The following is a 19,530-nucleotide window of genomic DNA, read 5'->3' on the forward strand; positions in this document are numbered from 1 at the left end:
GTTTACTTTCCCATTGTTAATTCCAACACGTCTTAATAGTTGTGTGTGACAAATATCCTCAAATGCTTTGATGACATCTACATTCTATTGTAAAAAATCATTCATCATATCGACAGTTATAGGGGTTCTATCATGATCCAATGTCCAAATTTCATTACATCCAATACAACATCTCCATTATCAATTTTATCTATACTCTTTCTCTCTTCTTCTTAGAGCCCATCAAATTTTTGGCCAAGTAAGTCATTTACACTCTCCCCCTCTTCTTTTTATGGGGCAAAAGAGGATTTCCATTATAGAGGACTAATTTGTGTTTAGTTTCTGGCTCAGTTAGGAGATGGAACGTGCATGTGAATTAAGAAATCTTGTTGCGAGAGAGAATAAGACTAGATGATGAAACTCATGTATCAAAAGTACAAATCAAGTATATATATGAATGGGTATAAACTTGTGGAAGTAGGGAATGTTGGAAGGCATGATGCCAAATGCGGATTCATCATCTTTGAAATTAGATAATTGTAACACAATATTAGTTCTCACCAAATACCTACCATCTATGAGAATGGTTTTGAGTGTCTTATGATTGGCTTTCAATTTTTCTTATTGCATTTCAATTGAAGTTAGATTAGTCATGCACTAGTGTACACCTTCCATCTTCCAATCTAACTTGAACAATCTATGAACAAGGTAGTGAGAAGATGAAAATATTATAATTTATATAATAAATCTACTAGAAATCATTCGTAATCATAAAAATGTGATGTGAGCTAAGAAAGAGATCATTAGTGCATAATAGAGGAAAACAAAAATATAAGAGGTTCCCATGAACCAATCTGAGTAAAAGGATATAATCTTGTTCTTGTTTCTAATATTAGTTGGTGTAAGGACAACTTATACTTATTAGACCCCTTCTTTAACAACTAATATTCATTTTTTCTATTTTAAAGAAAGGATTTATATCATAGATTATTTTTCTCTATGTAATCTAAAAATGGATTTTCCCCTAGCCATATGCATTACCATTTCATTTATTACATATGTTTCTGCAATTTTAACAATGCCTTTAAATTTTTGAATGTATCAGTTTCAAAAGGGTTTACTATCATTTCACACACTTCAACAAAGAATAAGTCATTCTTTATTTTTGTCCTTGATCCTCTTGCTGGTTTTACCATCTAGAACTTCATGGTTAATTGCAGGCACATTGTTACTTCCTTTATATCCTAGGAGGTTCATAATGGTGAGCTACTTAATTCTTGGTTAGATTCTTGGAATGGGATACCTCCCTTATCTATTCTAGATGTCTTTTGTGACATTTGGGAAATTATTATCCTAAAGTGGGGACAAATTCCTGTCGATAATGTCTTTGTGGTTCAGATTTGATGTAGGAACTTTTAGTGGCTTTTTGATGTAGGAGCTTTTAGTAGTTTTTAAAATCTTTTAATATTTTTTCATAATTTTTAGAAAGTTTGTTTTTATTAATAACCATGAAATATTACTTCCAATTTTGAATGTTAGTTTGCAGTTCATCTTATCTCAGATTTATGAAGCTTCACAAAAAAAAATAGCTTTTTTCAAGTTGTTTTTAAAAATTACCACAAATGGCAAAAAAGAGTTTTATGGAAAAATTGCCAAAAATGGTAATTTTGGCAGAGGAAGCAAGAGAAAAAGATCTGGCATCTAGACTAGGATGAAACATTAACAAAACATAAATGCTTTTTGATGTTGATCACTATGGAAAGTATCACATGTACTACGGTGGTGATGATGAGACAAGAAAAGATAATTACATAGACATGGTGAATAAATACTATGAGCTATCAACTAGTTTCTATGAGTTTGGATGGGGAGAATCCTTTCATTTTGCAAATATATGGAAAGGGGAATCTCTTCAACAAAGTATCAAGTGCCATGAGAATTTTCTTTCTCTCCAGCTTTGTCTAAAGCCTAGAATGAAGGTATTAGATGTTGGATGTGGAATTAGAGGGCCACTGAGAGAGATTTCTAGGTTTAGTTGCAGTTGGCTTTTAGGCCTGAACAATAATGCTTACCAAATAGCGAGAGGAACAAAATCGAACAAGCTTTGTGGACTGGATAAAACTTGTGGTTTAGTGAAGGGAGATTTCTTGAAGATGCCTTTTGAAAATGATTCTTTTGATGCAATATATAAAGACATTACTTAAGCCTGGGCAGCTACTTGTAGCATATGAGTGGTGTATGATTGGTTCTTTTGATCCAAAGAATGAAGAACACTAGAATATTAAGGTAGAGATTAAACTTTGGAATGCACTTCCAAACATCCACACCACAAGTCAATGTCTAGAAGCTCTAAATTATGCTAGATTTGAGGTTCTATTTGAAGAAGACCTTGTAGTCTCATTGCCAGTACTATGGTATTTACCATTGGATAAAAGTCATTTTTCTCTTAGTAGTTTTCATTTAACATCCTTTGGACACTTTCTGACAAGAAATATGGTCAACATATTTGAATTTCTAAGAATAGCACCAGAAGAAAGCCACTGAAAGCTCCTGCATCCATTTGGGTATTGTTTGTTGGAAGGATTTTCATGATCTCCTTATTAATCCCCAATATGTAGTTTATGCGAATTAGTTTCTCTCTTCCAAGATTGTTGTGCTTTCTAAACACTTTGATCAACTCTTTTAGGCCTGATCTCCTGATGTGTAAGTTTCAGTTAAGGCCAAGTATAAGGTAGCTCGATCATGGCATTATAAGTTATCTAAGCAAGGTGATTATATTTTTAGTTGGCATTTCTCTATCTTACCCAAAGATGGTTGCTTTGCTTGGATTATTTTGAGAAAGAGTTCTTACTTCTAATAGATTGGTTAGACTAAACATTATAGATGCATTTTGTTGTGTACTTTGTAATCATGAATTGGAGTTTGTTGATCATTTATTTTTAATTTTCCTTTTGCACACAAGTGTGTTGGAATTATTTAGAATAACTAAGAGGTTGGTGAATTAGTTCTCCAAGGTCTAGATGTACAAATAAAACTTTTCATAGCTTAGTGAACCCATATCTATTAAACATATTTATGCATGCATCCATTAGATCATACAATCACTTAAACTTTGTAGGTTACTATCAAATCAACTTTGCATAAATGTAAGCATGAAACATAATAGATTCAATAACACATTTGACACAATGATTTTAAGTGGAAACCCAATTTTGGAAAAACCACAAGTAACATGATACTCATTCTCACTCTTTTGAAGTGATTCCCTGTGAAAGGCCAACCTTGTTAAAGGTTACAATACACATTGTTAAATGTGACCTGGTTAGAGGATTTCAATCACTGTGCTAGGAGTGATCCTTATTAAAGGACTTTAGATCATTCACTTGGAATGTCACCAGGTTAAAGGATTTACAAATGATGATTAGGTCAACCTTAATCCAAAGGATTTACCTTAGACTAATACAATGATTGGAAACTAATAGTAAGGCTTGATCTGATAAAAAATTACAACTCACTTGCAAATTACAAATCTTTGTTTTAGTCCTCCATTTTGCTTGTCTTTTACACACTTCATCTCTAATAGCTTGTCCATCCTTCAAGCATTCATACTCTTAAGCCATCTTGCTTTTCTTTCTAATAGCAGTCTCTTTTGTTTGGTCTCTAAATGAAGCAATACCTTAGACCTCATGTCTAACTTAGGTTCTCCAACATTGATCAACCTTGCTTCTAACCAACCATCTCTATAAATAGAAAATTAAGATCTTTTGTCATTCATCCTCTATCTTCCATTTCAAGGTTGGGTAGGATTAGGTAGGATTCAATGAATCTACCCACCTTTTTATTTTAGTTCCTTCTAAAAAATTCTCCTTCAATCCTCTTTGAATTCACCTCAAAATGGTTTACCATAAATTTGGTGCCACCAACTCATCATAATTATCTTCCACACACTTCACAAAATTCAAAAAAATAAAATAGTCGACTCAAATTTGTCAAATCCATGATTTAACATGAATACTGGTACTCAACATAAATATGTTGTCGTTCAACTTCCATATTGTTCTTCAACTCATCTTCAACTAGATCACTCAGCAAACACTAAAGTTTACTTGTGCTTGACATCAACTAAACTTTACTGATGTAGCCAAAATTCCTTAAATAATTAACAGAAACATAAGAAAGAAAGAACAAAACAATAAATATTAGAACACCAAATTCTTCTTTATTATTCTTCCCAATCCTCCTCTTCCTACAATGATAGAAATTATAATTTTAAATAAAAATCTAAAATTACCATTTTTGGCAATTTTTTCATAAAACTCTTTTTTTTCCATTTTTGGTAATTTTTAAAAACAACCTGAAAAAAGTTGATTTTTTTTTGTGAAGCTTCTTAAAACTGAGATAAGATGAACTACCAACTAACATTCGAAATTGGAAGTAAAATTTTGTGGTTATTAATAAAAATAAACTTTCTAAAAATTAAGAAAAACATTAAAAGATTTTAAAAACTACTAAAAGCTCCTGCATTAGAAAGCCACTAAAATCTCTTACATCATTCTCCTTTGGTTGAAAGAACACAACTCCTACAAGTTATTTTTTAAATGTGTATAGTTTTTGTTCTAGAACTTTTCCTTCCTTGTACCAAACATTGATTTTATTGACTAAGAGGAATGCAAGTTTGTTCCTTCTTCTTGGTCTTCCAATTTTTTGGCATTTTATCATTTACCTTTGCAACTATCACAAGATCCCTCTTCCTCTTATTTTTCTTAACCCATATTCTACTCAACATCTTCTCAGCCTTTAAAATCCAAAATTCCATTTCCTCTGTATAAACCTTTGCACCGTAATCATATATGTCTTCAACACATAATATATCAACATATTGACCATTACCACAATTCACATAATACCCTTTCAACCTTGCATATACCACATTAGAGAATACATCTAAAAATATTCAATAGAAACCTTGTTGTCAACATGCATTTCCACTTGCTTAGGTAAAATATCATATTCAAGTAATTGAAAATGATAACAAGACTCTTCTCTAACTATGTTTATCTTGGCTTCTTCAATTCTTGACATCAAAATAGTCATTGGTATGCTCACCATTTCATTTTTAGCACGTCCTTTCTTTTGAGTGTCTCTTCTTTCCTTTTCATCTTCTGAATAGGCCATGCGATCTTCTTCTTGACTGGTAGGTACCATTTTTGCATTTCTAATTCCATTAGCTTTCTTAATTCTTGTCAACTTTCTTGTAATTTTCTTAACATTTCTTTCAATTCTAATCAACTCATCTCTTACTCCTTCCTCTTCCTCTCTTTCTATTTTATTTTATTTTCTTCTCTCCTCTTATGCAAATACTTCATCAATAAACCTAGTTCTTCAAATGAGTCCATTAACCTTTCTTATGATTTGCCTTTTCCTCAACCTCGGTATTTTATCTTCTCTTCCTAGTCTTTAAGAAACTAGTTCCTCTTCTCAACCCGCATAAACATAAACTCAAAACCACACAACCACAAAAATCTCCTTTTCCCAAACCTTCTGTGCTCTAATACCAAATGATGCAACCAAAATTCCTTAAATAATTAATAGAAACATAAGAGAGAAAGAACAAAAAAATAAATATTAGAACTCCAAATTCCTCTTTATCATTCTCCCAATCCCCCTCTTCCTACAATGAGATAAATTACAATTTTAAATACAAAGCCAAAATTATCATTTTTGGCAATTTTTTCATAAAACTCTTTTTTTCCTTTTTTGGCAATTTTTTAAAACAACTTGAAAAAAGCTGAATTTTTTTGTGAAGCTTCTTAAAACTAAGATAAAATAATTTTCCAACTAACTTTCGAAATTGGAAGCAATTTTTCATGGTTATTAATAAAAATAAATTTTCTAAAAATTAAGAAAAGCATTAAAAGGATTTTAAAAACTACTAAATGCTCTTGCATCAGAAAACCACTAAAAGCTCCTACATCATTTACTTGGTTTACACTATATCACTCAACATACACTAAACTTTGGCTTTGCTCAACTCTAACTAATTTTCTGCTTGGCTTGCACTAACTTTTCTCAACACCTAATCTCCACTCGGTCAAGCTTGTAAGACTCAATTCTTCTTACTTGTTCTTCTAAACTTAGTTAGTGTATTCAACCTTTGCAACCTTAAGTAGATAATCAATGCACTATATCATCACTATCTTATTAGATCTTTGTACTCCTTTTACATACCATAACTCAACCTTTTCACTAGGTGCTTTTGTTATCTCATCTAATCAAAATCTCCTTATCAATCAAACATATGATAGTACTCAAATCAACTAGGCAGTTGTCTTACCAACAAGTAGAAAGTTTGACTTCAGTGACAAAAAAATTATTGAAACACATTCTCATACTTGTATCAATCTATTTTCAACAATCTCCTTCTTTAGCATTGATGGCAAACTAGTACCAATAACAATACCAAAAAGAAAATAATTCCTTGTGTTGAAATCTCTCCCTCTATTAGCTTTCATCTTCTATATAGGTTACAAAATTATATTCTGATCAATTAACAATAAACTCATCCTTATGACTCCCTCTGGATCATTTCCTCTTTCTTTAGGTATATGTCTCTATTTATTATGTTTTTATATCTCCCTCATCACTATCTCCCTCTTACTAGGTAGATGTAATCATTTCTCTCTTTGTAGTAATCATCAGGTACATTATCCTCCTCAGAGTAGATATTTCATTAAGTATTTCTCCCTTTTCTTTAGTACTAACTCCCTCTTTGACAATAATGCCAAAGACTTGTCATCTTAATATGCAGATATGAACATTTTCAATTTCTCCCTTTGCCACCTAGCTTGTGAGTGATCTACAGCTCCAGCTCTTTGACTACTTTAGGAAGCTCCTAAAGTAGGATCCATTGCATCAATGTGTAACATATTTCAATCATCTCAGTTGATGTAGGTCCCTTCTTAGGCTTCTTAAATAGCTTTGGATAGGGGTATCACCCCTAGTTTACCTCTTAGATAGTCATGAGCATCCTTAGGTAATGTTTTTGTGAAGATATCAACTATTTTCTCTTTTGTATTCACATATTCCATCTTCACCTCTTTGTCTTGAAATAACTCTCTCAAGTAATGATACTTGATTGCAATGTGCTTAATCTTTGTATACATCACAAGATTCTTTGATATATTTATAGAACTTTTGTTATCACAATAAAGTATGGTAGGTTCAATGATTTCCTCCTTCATACCTTTGAGTAGTTGTTTGATCCATACAATGTTAGTACAATTTACTACAATAGCAACATATTCAGCTTCAACATTATATTGAGATATGTAGTTTTGTTTCTTACTAGTCCATGTAACCAGCCTTTTTTCTAACAAAAATGCTCCTCTACTAGTGCTCTTTCTTTCATCAATATTTCTAGTCCAATCAGCATCAATGTAGGCTCTCAACTTAATTTTTTAATTTTTCTTGTAGTATAGACCATAGTTTTTTGTTCCTTTTAGATGTCTCATTATTCTCTTAACAACCATCAAATGATTCTCCTTGGGATTAGTAGAGAATCTTGCAACTATCCAAATAGATAATGCAATATCAGGTCTACTATGTACTATATATTGCAATTTGCCAATCATAGACCTATACAATGTTTGATTCACCTCAGTTGAATTGTCGTTCTTTGACAATTTATGTCTTGTCACCATAGGTGTGCTTAGTGGCTTGGAATCTTCCAATGCCAAAAAATTTAGTCTCTCATTTACATATTTTGATTGAGTGATGTATATACCATATTTCATCTAATGTACTTGCAAACTCATAAAAAACTTGATCTCTCCAAACATAGACATCTCAAATTATTTCTTCATTTCATTTGCAAAAGCTTTATATAAAGTATCTTGACATCCAAATATGATATCATCAACAAAAATTTCAAATAGTAAAATACCTTTTCCTTTCTTTGTCTTCAAGTATAGATTGTTATTATCATCAGTCTTCTCAAATCCAATCTTCACAAGATAGTTGTGAAGCCTTTCATACCATGCTCTTGGTGCTTGCTTCAAACCATCTAAAGCTTTGTGTAGTCTACATACCATGGGTTTATTTTTAGCATCAACAAATCCTTTTGACTATTCTATATAGACCTCTTCTTTAAATATACCATTTAGAAATGTAGATTTTATATCCATTTGATAAACTTTGAAACCTTTGTATGTAGAGTAAGGAAATAGAGTTCTTACTCCTTCCAATCTTGCAACAGGAGAGAATGTTTCTCCATAGTCTATGCCTTCTTCTTGTGTATACCCCTTGCAAACTAATATTTCCTTATTCCTTGTGACTTCGCCATTTTCATTTAACTTGTTTTTGTACACCCACTTGGTGCCAATCACATTTTTATCTTCTAGTCTAGGAACTAGAGTCCAGGTCTTGTTCTTATCAATCAGTTTAGTCTCTTCATTCATGGCTTTACTTCATTCCACATCTTCTAAGGAATATTTAGCTATTGTAGGTTCATGAATGATAAGAAAAAATGTATCATTTATCAACTTGTTTCTTTTCATTAGTCATGCATCTTTATCTCCAATAATTTGTGCAGCAAGGTGATGTCTTTTTACATAATTTGACAATCTTGGCTTTGCTCTATTTTCCTCATTTGGTCTCTCAACTTTTGAATCACTATGTACTTCTCTATATATTAATTCAACTTTTGTTTCATGTACACTAATCTTAGAATCATAATGTGCCTCATCTTCATTCTGTAACATGACATCTAATTGCAACTTGGTTCTTGAATGCAATTCAACATGCATTGTATGTGACTTGATAGTCACTGAAACTTGTTGTTGATTTGCAACTTGATTTATAGAATCTTCATCAATAGGAATACCTTCATAAAAGTATAAAAATGATTTGTATTCCTTTAGTTCCTTCATAGGTTTAGCCTCATGTACTTTTGTATATTCATCAAATTTCACATTTGCACTTTTCACAACTTTGTTAGTGTTAGTATTTAAACACTTATAAGCTTTATTTCTTGTGGAATAGCCAAGGAATATACCTTCTTCACACTTTTCTTCTAATTTACCATTCCTTAAATCTTTGAGAATATAACACTTGCTTCCAAATACCTTAAAATATTTTACATTGGGTGAGTATCTGTATCATAGTCCAAAAGGTGTTGAATGGATACCTTTCTTGACATGCACATAGTTCAAGGTATAGATAGCTATACTTATAGAAAATCTCCAATATTTTAAAGCAACATTATTCTCCATTATGAGTGTCCTAGCACACTCCATTATAGATTTGTTCCTCCTTTCAGTAATTCCATTTTGCAGAGGGGTTCTAGGGGTAGATGTTTGTCTTTTGATTCCTCTGTCATTACAAAACATCTCAAACTCATTTGTTGTAAATTCTCCTCCTCTGTCAAATCTCAAACATTTTAGACTTTACCTGTTTCCTTCTCAACTCTTGCTAAGTACCACTTAAACATTTGGAAAGCATCAAATTTCTATTTCAGAAACATAACTGTCATCATCCTAGATTAATCATCGACAAATATCATGATTTACTTATCACCTTTGTAGCTTTTCACATCAATTGGTCCATACAAGTTAGTATGAACAATCTCCAAAATTCCTTTAGAGGTGTGAGTCTTATTCTCAAAACTAGACTTTGTCATTTTTCCTGACTGACATTATTTTCAAATTATATTGGCAGGTTTCTTCAACTTAAGTGAACCTCTGACTCTTCTTATGTCATTGATACTAACCAAATTATCAAAATTAACATGACATAACCTCTCATGCCATAACCATACATCATCAAATTCTATAGCTAGACAAGTAGCATCATCCATATCAAGATAGAATAGATTACCTCTAGTTTGATCACCTTTTCCCATTAGTTTTCCATCAGTATTATATATCTTAAAAATCTTGTTGTCAATCTCAACCTTGCAACCTGAACTATTCAATTGTGACATACGTAACAAATTATAGTTAAGTCCTTCAACATAATAAGCATTGTCACATAAAATATTTTTTGTGAGTTTGATAGAACCTTTTTCTTTTATCAGACAGGGTGCATCATTACCAAACCTTAGACTATTTCCATCATAATAATTCAATGTAATGAACTTACTTTTGTCTCTAGTCATGTGATGTGAACAACCACTATTAATGATCCATCTTTCATTCTTGTTCACACAAGAAACTAGTGTAGTTGTCTCATCCTCATTAGAATCATCCTTCATTGCAACCTACACCACTTCATCATCATGATGGTCAGATCCATCTTTGGTTTCCTCTTCTGCAATGTAGCAAGACTTCTTGCCATTTTCTTTGTAATATTTGTTGTCCTCATCTCTTCTACTTTTGTACTGGTCTCCATGTATATAGTTCTTATTCTCTGGACATCTAGTAACAATATGATCAACCTTATTGCAATTAAAACACATGATAGGTAACTTACCTCTGAATTTGCCTTTACCTCTATGAAATATCCTTGCTAGTAGTGCTTCAATTTGTTCTACATCCTCCTCATCTCTATCACTATCACTAGAAACATATTTCACCTTTTTCTTCTTCTTCTCATTAGGTTCCTTCAATGATAGCTTACCTTTGAAAGAAGATTCAACATCATCAAATTTGAAGTTATCAAAATTGGATAGCTCAAAAGTAGTGATCCTACCTACCAAACCTTCAAGAGTCAGATTAGAACCTGGTATACATCTCAATTCTTGTATTGCAGAAACACCAATAGCATAGATGGGGAGTAGTGTTCTCAAAAAAATTCTTAATACAGTCTCATCATCTATCTTACTAGTAGATCCTCTTATAGCATTAACAACACCTTTTATCCTAGAGCAATAATGAGCAACATTATCACCTTCTTTCATTCTCATATCATCAAGCTTACTTCTAAGACTTTTAGATTTGACTCTCAAAACATTTGCATCACCTCCATAGATGGTGTGAAGAGCACCCCACATCTTCTTTGCACTATCACAACCCTTGATGTCATCAAACTTGATAGAGGCAATCTCCAACATTGATTGATTGTGTTCTTTCTTCTTTTTTAGATCTTTAGAAGTTAAGGCTCCTGCAAGATTAACATTCTTAGTGGCAATGGTAGATTGTGCATGGTCTCCAAGACTTCCTAGGTGTAGCTTCATCAAACTTTGTCATGCAGGAAAGTTGTCCCTGTTAAGCTTGGATACCCCTCTTTTTGACATCTTGATCTTTTGCTTCTACTACCTTCAAACTAGTCCTCTTAAGCAGATGGCTTTGATACCAATTATTGGAATTCTTTAGAATAACTAAGAGGAAAGGTGAATTAGTTATCCAAGGTTCAGATGTACAAATAAAAAATTTCATAGCTTAGTGAACCTATATCCATCAAACATATTCATGCATGCATCCATTAGATCATACAGTCACTTAAACTTTATAGGTTACTATCAAATAAACTTTGCATAAATGTAAGCATGAACGTAACAGATTCAATAAAACATTTAACACAATAATTTTATGTGGAAACTCGATTTGGAAAAAACCACCAATAACATGCTACTCGTTCTCACTCTTCTGAAGTGATGCCCTATGAAGGGCCAACCCTGTTAGAAGTTACAATACACACTATTAAATGTGACCGAGTTAGAGTATTTCAATCACCCTATTAGGATTCGACCTTGTTAGAGTACTTTACATCATTCACTTGTAATGTCACATAGTTAAATGATTTACAAATGACTATTAGGACAACCTTAATCCAAATGATTTACCCTAGATTGGTACAATGATTAGAAAGTAACAATAAGGTTTGATCTGATAATAAATTATAACTCACTTGTACATTGCATATCTCTATTTTATTGCTCCATTCTACTTGGCTTTCACACACTTCAACTTTGATAGCTTGTTCACCCTTCAAGAACTCATACTCTTAAGCCTTCTTGCTTTACTTGCCAATAGTAGTCTCTTCTATTTAGTCTCTGAATGAAGTAATACTTTAGACCTCTTGTCTAACTTAGGTTCTCCAACGTTGATCAACTTTGCTTTGGCCCATTCATCTCTATAAATAGAAAATTAAGATCTTTTGTTTTTCATCCTCTATCATACATTTTAGGGTTAGGTAGGATTAAGTAGGATTCAATAAATCTACACATCTTTTCATTTTAGCCCCTTCTAGAAACTTCTCCTTCAATCCTCTTTGAATTTGCCTCAAAATGGTTACCATGAATTCTATGCCACCAACTCATCATAGTTATCTTCCACATGCTTCCCAAAATTTAAGAAAACAAAATAGTCATCTCAGATTCATCAAATCCATGATTTAACATGAGTATTGGCACTCAGCATCAATATGTTGTCACTCGGCTTCCATACTATTCTTCCACTCATTTTCAACTAGATCACTTAGAAAGCACTAAAGTTTACAGGTTCTTAGCATCAACTAAACTCTACTTGGATTACACTATATCACTTAGCATACACTAAATTGTGTCTTTTCTTAGCTCCAACTAATTTTATGCTTAGCTAGCACTAACATTTCTTGGAACCTACTATCTACTTGGTCAAGCTTGGCAGACTCAATTCTTCTTACTTGTTATTCTAAACTTAGTCAATGTATCCAACCTTTGCAACCTTAAGTAGATAATCAATGCAATATATCATTATTGTCTTAACTAATCTTTGTACTCCTTTTACATTTCACTAGGTTCTTTTGTTATCTCATTTGATCAAAATCTCCTCATCAATAAAATATATGATATTACTCAAATCAACTAGGTCATTGTCTTACCATCAAGTAGTAGGTTTGACTTTAGTGAAAAAATAATGATTGAAACACATTCTCATACTTGTATCAATCTATTTTCAACTAAGTGTTGGACCTTTTTCATGAAAAACTTGAATCTTTATATGCCTCTTCCTCAAACTATTTGGGATTTATTCCAATCATGGCCCACTTTATTTTCTAAATCAATGTTTTCTTGTTGATGGATTTTTATTCCTTCTTTGATTCTATGGTTTATTTGGTGGGAAAGGAATAAACAATTTTTTTCATAATTTTTTCCCTTCTCTAGTCTCTACCCTAGGAAAATTAGAGAAGTTTATTGTTGAATCTTCTAATGCCTATAATCAAAATTTTAGGGGTAATTATGTCTTTTCATCTTGGGATAATATGGTTTCTAAAAATTGGAAGGGCCTAATTTTTCCTTGACTCCCTTACCCACTATGCCCTAAGGATAGATTGTATTCTAGATCAAAAATCATATGAACTCCCCCTCGGGATGGTTTTATTAAACTTAATTTTGATGGCTCATCGAAGGCAACCCAGGTAAATAAGGTGCTAGTTTTGTTCTTTGTGATTGTGGATTGGTTCTCTAATTTGTGGCTCAACCTATCCCTCATAGGACCAATAATTTAGTAGAAGCATAATCTTTTCTTTTTGGTCTTACTATTGCAAAAAATCTTAATATTAAATCCCTTTATGTGGAAGGTGATTATTCTCTGATTATTAATGCCTTTATTAATAAACGTTCTCATTCTTGGCATATCCATTATGTTCTCTTGCAGATTTGGTCCCTTTTGGATTCTTTCTTTGATTGTTGTTTATCACATGTTTATAGAGAAGGTAGTTGCCTAGTAGATTTGCTTGCTAATATGGGTACTAAGGATCAATTTATTAATTTCCCTTCCTATCTAGTCTCCCCAAATTCTCATCCTACAATCTTTAGATTACTTATTATTGAGGCTCATGCCTATTCCATTGTGCCCCCTTTTTGAGATGTGCCTCAATCATCACATATTTTTTTATGTATTAGTTTTAATTTTTTGTTTATCATTTTAATAAGTGGTTGTGATGAAATGTTTTATGTCTTCTTCTTGATAGGTGTTCCCATTCCTACTCCTTGATCATTAAATTTTTATGTCTATATGTCATCTAGTGTTTCTCGTGTGTTTGATGGGTAGTGACTAGTTTATGATGGTTATTTCCTTCGTGTGGCTTCAGGTGTATTTATTTTTCTTATATCTCCCCTCTGGCTTTGTCTTTGTAGGAGGGTTCAAGATTTTTTTTCTATTAACATCTCTTATCAAGATGATGGGAAACACTTTGATATCTAATTATGTTCCATCTTATTTCAAATTTTGGGACTAAATTATTTCTACAGGCTTTTCATACATTTTTTACAACTTGTCATAGCATTTGATTGGACTAAATTATTTCTACAGGCTTTTCATACATTTTTCACTTTTTGTCTCCTTTCCTTTTTGTCTTCCCTAATGATGAAATGTTATTTGATGGGTTGTGGCTCTTTTTCTCATCTCTTGGGGCCCTGGAGCTTCTTGTTGTTATGGATATGTTACTGTAGTAAGCTTCTTTGATGATTTAAGGCTACAAGACATCTATTGCTTGCTTGCATATTTTGGCTTGGGTTGGTGTGGTTTTCAATGACATGATTATTTCCCCCTTTCCTAGAAGGATTTGGTTACTTCTCTTGGGTTGCACCTTGTGCTTGGCTATTACTAGTATTAATTTCTTTGTAATGTTTATATGCTAAGTAATAACAGTCTATGAAGCTATGATGGATGGTCTTTTATTGATCAATGACTTGTATTTGTAACTAGTTTTATGGGGTTTGGTACTATCATGTATATTAAGCACCTCATTTGTATGGGTGGGCTTTTGGACATAATATTGTAAATGGACCAGCTTGTGGGCCATAATTAGAGTTGGGTTTTTGGGTATCTTTAGGTCTATTTAGGTTTGTTGTTTCATTTGGATGATGATGTGGAAGTTTTCTTATAGGTTCTTTCCTCCATGAGCTATTTTTGAACTTGGGAAAAAAAGTAAAAGTATTATGATATTAATATAAATATAAAGTTTTACCAAAAAAAAAATTCATCAAATTTCACACCAAACTACACTGAAATCCATTTGTTTTACTTATTCTAGATTCTTGGGTGAACTCAGTTTTAGATTATACTGCCTCAAAATCTTATTCTACCTTCAAAGTGGCATCGACCAAGCTATTGACATGAAACTAAACTTAACATTCATGCTTGAGATTACCACCACAATGTGACTATGTTGTCAACATATTCAATGTTTTCACACAAATGGAATGGACACACTCTTTGAGTTAGTTTCTAACCAATCCAAAACTTTGGCTAATAGACTAACAAACACTAATTATAAATGAATTGTACTTGTTGCATTGTGTATGCTTCAAAGGCATGCTAGTAAAATATAGACCTATATAGTTTACACAAAAGTATGGATGAAATGTATCTTCCAACTATTTTGTCATAGAAAGCCAAACACAAAGTTAGTTTGAATCTATGTTGTGAGAAATATGACAGTTGTATTTTATTTCACTTTTTAGGCAACCCATTTCTAGGCTGAAAAGATATTTTTGAGAAAGGAAAATTTAAAGTGGAATAGAAACTACAATAATTTATGCACAATGACGTAGTTTACTAACTTTTTGACTCGATCAATATGTTTTGATAGAGTTAAGTATATTTTGTTTCAAAGTTATTAATGACGATTGTGGTTATGAAGTTTCAGTTTTGAAAGATTAAATTGATTTATTTTTAAGTTTTAGATAACACTTAGTTTATTTTTATATTCACTTTTTAATTGCACTATAAGATTTCAATATTTAAATATGAGGAATTTTGTATATATACATATATATATATATATATATATATATATATATATATATATATATATATATATATATATATATATATATATATATATATATATATATTTATAGACAAATTTTACATATATTTTTCCATCATGTTTCTCCTTTCATGTTTGATATCTCATTTTGGTAACATAGGTTTGAATTACTTTTACTATTTTAGTAAAATTATTTTAATAGAACTTGGTCTATAGTTTTGTATGATAAAATGTTTTAATTATCCAAATATTTAAACAATTCTATTGATAGTTGACTCATTCTGTTTTGCTAGGTATTTCCTTATATATTATTAATAAAAATATTATTATATACTATAATGGACTCTTTAAATTATGGGTACAATACTAATTACTAAAATTTATTGGAAATCTGATTGAAAATCTCATTGTTTATGATCAAAGAGGGAGATTGTTGCAAAGAAGGAAGTTTTTTGTTAAAAGAATATTTTCAATCATTGTTTTGTCATTGATGTCAAACCTACTATTTGTAGGAATGACATTTTCTTATAAGATCCAAGTACTATCACTTAGTTGATTGATGAAGAGGATTTGATCAACAAGATGTAACAAGGGTACCTAAGGGAAAGGTTGAGTTATGATGTTGTAATGAAGTGCAAGGATCAGTTAAGACAATGGTTAAATGATGTCTTGATAACATACTCAAAGATACAGAGGTTGGTCACACTTAGAAACATTAGAAGTATAAGTTGTAACAAGGTTGACTGCAAAGCTAGTTCATCAATGGGTGCTGAGAAAGCTAGTTGAAGCCCTGCAAATTCTCAATTGGAGCTGAGCAAAGGGAAAATCTAGTGTGTGCCAAGTGATCTTTAGGTGCCAAGTGAAGTTCAAGTGCTAAGAAAAGTAACAGGTGTCAAGCATCAGAAAATCTTAGTTGGTGTTGAGTAAACTTTAGGTGATGAGCATCAGCAAAAATGTAGTTGATGCTAAGTAACACAGTATGTGTCGAGCATCAAGATTTCAATAGTGTTGAGTTGCTACATTATTGAAAAATCAAAAATTTGCCAAATTTGAGCTAACATAGTTGTTACCTAGAATTTTGTGAACCATTTGGAGGATAAGGATGATGAGTTGCTGGCACAAAATTCTATGTGAACCATTTTGGAGCAAATTCAAGAGGATTCTTCATGATGTTTCTAGAAGAAACATAATATGGGTTAGATACAATGAATCCTACCTAATCCATGCAAATTGAAATTAAAGGAGGAGAGAATCAAGTGGGAAAGGAACTCCAAGACTTCTATTTCAAGAGTCACAGACCAAGAAGCAAGAGCTGCTAGAGTACCAAATTGTGAAGTGGTTAGAAGGTGTCAAGCAGAAGACATCTAGGAGAAGGAAGAACATAGCACAGAGGCTATGTTTCGACAAGTGGTCAAAAAGAGATGATTGCATTAGTACATTGAGCATGGAGACTCAAGGAGACTAAGCTTGAAAGGAGGGCAAGCTATCAAGAGTTGTAGAGACTGAAAGCCAAGAAAATGAAGAAGAGTTTAATGGTGATTTGAAATTTGCAAGTTGAATTGTATTCTATAATCGGGTCAAAATCCCTTATTGTTACTCTCTAGAAATTGTATTGGTTAGGGTAAAGGAAAATCCTATGGACTTAGGTTGGCCTAATAGCCATTTGTAAATCCTTTAATAGGGTGGCATTCCAAGTGAATGTTCTAATGTCCTCTAACTAGGCCCACTTATAATAGGGTGGTTAAATCCTTTACCAGGTCACATTTAACAGTGTGTTGTAAGTCTTTAACAGGGCAGGCCTTTCACACGGCATCACTTCAGAAGAGTGAGAATTGAGTAGCATGTTACTGGTGGTTTTTCCCAAATTGGGTTTCCACATAAATCACGGTGTTGTGTGTTGATTCGCTTATGTGTTATGCTTGCATGTTGATATATAGTAACTTGTTGAATAGGAATGTTTAAGCTTGGATGAATGAATGGTTGAATGGGATCACTACACTTGGTAAAAAGTTTGAATAGGACATGTTGGACCTTGAATAACTAATTCACCCCCCCTCTAAATTATTCTAAAGAATTTCTAACAATTGGTATCAGAGCCATTTTCTGATTTAGTTTCAAGGTACTAGAAGTAGGAAGATCAAGATGTCCAAGAGAGAAGTTCCCAAGCTCAACACAGATAACTTCATTGCATGGCAAAGTTTGATGAAACTACACCTTGGATCAATAGGTGATTATGAAAAAACCTCAATTGGAATAGAACACATAGACCTAGCTAGACCTCTTATTGTAGATGACTTGAGCAAAAGGAAGGATCACAATCAAGCAATGTTGGAGATTGTCTCTACACTTAGCTATGCCAAATTTGATGACATCAAAGAATGTGACATTGCATTCAAGATTTGGAATGCTCTAATTGATATCTATGGAGGAGATTAGAATGTACAAAGAGAAAAAAGAGAAAGCCTTAGAGGAAAGTTTGATGACTTGAAAATGGAGGAAGGTGAGAATGTTTCTCAATATGGATCCAGAATGAAAGAAGTGGTAAGTGCAATAAGAAGTTTGGGTGGTTGATTGTAAGAAGAGACTGTTAATAGTAAATACTTGAGAACCCTACTCCCTATCTATGCTATTAGATTTTTAGCCATCCAAGAGCTAAGGTGTGTACAAGGGAACACACTATCTTTTGAAGGAATAGTAAGAGGACTTACTGCATTTGAATTGTCCAACTTTGACAACTGTAAACCTGAGAACCTTGAATCCACTTTCAAGGCCAAGCTAACAGGAGGTGACATCAAACAAGAAGAGAAGAAAAGGAAAAAATGCATCTAGTGATAGTAGCACAATAAGTAAGATGTAGAATAGTTGGAAGCACTACTAGTTAGGAGATTCCATAGAGGCAAAGGTAAATTCAAAGGTAAGTTGCCCATCATTTGCTTCAATTGTAATGAAGTAGGACATATTGCTGCAAGGTGCACACAGAAGAAGAACTACAAAGAAGGGAAAAAATACATGAACAAAAGAGGAGATGATAGTAGAGATTACAAGGAAAAAGGCAAAATACACTACATTGTTGAAGAAGATTCTGATGAGAATGATGATGAAGTAGTCTATGTGGCCATGAAGGATGAATTGGATAAAGATGAAGATGAAGCAACAACATTGATAACCTATGTGAACAAGAAAAACAAGTGGATCATAGATAGTGGTTGCTCACATCACATGGCAGGAGATAAAAGTAAGTTCATCACCTTTACTCAATATGATAGAAATAGTGTTAGATTTGGTGATGATGCTCCATGTCAAATCAAAGGAAAAGGCTATATTAAACTCCTAGAGAAAATTTCATGTGATAATGCATACTATGTTGAAGGATTGAACTACAACTTGTTGAGTGTGTCACAGTTAGGCAATGTAGTTTGCAAAGTAGAATTTGGAAACAAATCTGTCAAGATCTATGACACTATTAGAAATATAATAGAAAAAGGTGAACAAACTAGGAGTAACTTGTTTTACCTAGATATGGAAGATGTAACATGTCTTGTTGTTAGACTTGATGATGTATGGTTATGGCATAAAAGATTGTGTCATGTTAACTTTGACAATCTGATTAGCATCAGCAAGAAGAATAAAGTTAGAGGATTTCCTAAACTAAAGAAGCCTAAAAACACAATGTGCAAACAATGTCAACTAGGGAAGATGACTAAATCTAGCTTCAAAAGAAAAACATATACTTCCAAAGAAGTACTAGAGTTAGTCCATACATAATTATGTGATCCAATAGAAGTACAAAGCTACCTAGGAGATAGATACATAATGCTATTTGTAGATGATTATTCCAGGATGATGACTACTATATTT

The 19,530-nt window shown here is 32.4% G+C and overlaps 1 pseudogene; it reads left to right on the forward strand.

The window, feature by feature from the left end:
* The first annotated feature begins 1,637 nt into the window (after positions 1-1,637).
* LOC149542593 (cycloartenol-C-24-methyltransferase pseudogene) lies at positions 1,638-2,523 on the forward strand (annotated as a pseudogene).
* Positions 2,524-19,530: the final 17,007 nt, after the last annotated feature.

Source organism: Cupressus sempervirens, chromosome 8 (genome assembly GCF_028749045.1).
Source record: "Cupressus sempervirens isolate cs-2001-9-10 chromosome 8, ASM2874904v1, whole genome shotgun sequence".
Classification (NCBI taxonomy): domain Eukaryota; kingdom Viridiplantae; phylum Streptophyta; class Pinopsida; order Cupressales; family Cupressaceae; genus Cupressus; species Cupressus sempervirens.